We start from the raw sequence: 2,128 nt of genomic DNA on the forward strand, positions 1-2,128 counted from the left end.
GCTTCCAGGCAGGTGCAGCACCATTAAACTACATCCCCAGCTGTGGCAAGTTCTTTTACCTTTTTTGTTTGGTTTTGGTTTTTTTGGTACTGGGAATCGAACTCATAACCTTGCACTAGGCGAGGCAGGCATCGGCACCACTGAGCTAAATCCTTGACCCTGTTTTATCTCTTCCATTATCTCTTTATAACCATATCTAAAATTTCAACTATGCAAGACTTAATGTAGCATTCAAACCAAACTCACTCAAATAATATGAATTAAGCCCTAGATTACAGCCAGCACTCCTGCCTGCCTTCCCTGACTGGAAATGTGGTGATAGCCCCTCACTGGGTGGACTGGTTCACCCGAGATCAGTATGGCTGACTAGTGCTGGTGGGGCAGTCACTACAGGTATGAGAAGAATGAATGGGCCAGAAACTGGCATCTCACACTTGGAGAGCGCTTAAGAAATTACACTGAGCTCTAATGCCCTTGGTGCCCCTACGTCCCCTTCCCAGAAAGGTCCTTAGAAATCTCAAGTCATGAGTTCCTGGTTGTTTTCACAAGGACCCTGGCATGCCGTCAGCCGTGGGCCTTAGGAGCGTGCTCTGGGAATCTCCAGAGGCTGCATAAGTGCTCAGCCACAGCTGGCTTGGTCACTGCCCTGTAGCCAGCACTGGGATTCCATCACTGCAGAGAAAAACAAGCCCAGAAACACGGGTGTCTGCTCTACAGCTTGAACATACACGTGGTTAGGGACATAGAACCCAGGGCAGGTAGGGAACAGGAACCCGCTTAGGCTGGCATGACCTGGCCTGGGGCCATCCACATGCTGCTTGAGGCTGCTTAACCCTTTTAGTTCTGCAGTGACAAAATGCCCTATGCCTCAGTGGCTGCAGAGTCTGGCTTCCTGCTAAATTCTACAAAAATACATCAGGTATTTTGTACCTCTCTTCTTTCCACCCACATCTAAGTCTTTCCCATCAAGTTAAGTGCCTACAACCCACCTACTTACTGGTGGTGCCCACAGGACAACTAAAGACAGCAGTCAACCCCTGGTCCTGCCTGCAGGCCTCCTCCAGACTAAACACTGGCTGGGGCGGGGAGTGTCAGGTGGCCAGAGAGGTCCTCACATAGTGAAGGACAGCAGAGGACTGTGGGGAACGGGCAGGTGTGACAGTGACTGAATGCAAGAGGCACTTCAGAATGACAGGCACTCATCCGATGAACAACAGTTTACTCCCATGTCTCAGTGGCCAGCTGAAAATGCAGGTCCCTAGGCTCTGATCAAAAGGTGTGGAGTGGATAGGGCCAGTTTTGTCTCTGACCTGACCTGTCACCATCAGAGATGTCCCAGTAGCCACTGCTGGGTGATGAGATTTTAAGGCAAATCTACATTAACCACTTGTTTCCATCACACAGTGAAATTTACTCTGAAATACTTCATCCTAGAAGAAGGATCAAGTGCCAATGCCTCTAGACTCGAGATGGTTCTGTGGGAATCCATCAATCCACCCTCTTCTACTCAACATCTCCCACAGTCTATTACTAAAAAGTTGATTCCAGCTACATCTGATCCTCTGAAGGGTCATTTGCCAGCGGCAGCTTGGAAACTTCTGGCCCCCTTTCAGGAGGGCGGCTAGAAAGGTCACAGCTGACTTTCTACTCGGAATTTCACCCTTAACGATGACCTTTCACAAATAAGGAAGGTCCTGAGCTGTGAAACCCAGTCTTCTCGCGCTGTTCTCCCTCCAGCTGATCTTCAGAAATGGTTAGCTCAACCCTGCGCTCTGGAAAGAGACACAAAGGCCCAGGGAGTGAAACGCTGGCGCTGTCTGGTCCAAGGCATCAGCCACGAGTGCCTTTTCCTGGGGACCCTAAGTTGGGGGAGAAGAGCTCTGGAAAAGTCCGGGCGGATGCACCGGCAGGGGGACCCAGGGTCCCTGTTCGGGTCCAATCCCTGCGGCCCGAGGCAGGAAAGGCCAGGAAAGAGCAGCTTAGGTCTGTAGAGGGGCCGCCAAGTGTGTTCGACGCTCCTCTTCAAGGAAGTGAGGCCCGGAAACAAAGGGCAGAGCCCGAGCCGCTCTCGCCGAGCTGTCGGCCGGGGCAGGAACCCCGCGGTCGGACGCGGGGGGGGGGGAGGGGG

This window comes from Fukomys damarensis, unplaced genomic scaffold (assembly GCF_012274545.1).
Source record: "Fukomys damarensis isolate Sample0158 unplaced genomic scaffold, DMR_v1.0_HiC HiC_scaffold_21, whole genome shotgun sequence".
Classification (NCBI taxonomy): domain Eukaryota; kingdom Metazoa; phylum Chordata; class Mammalia; order Rodentia; family Bathyergidae; genus Fukomys; species Fukomys damarensis.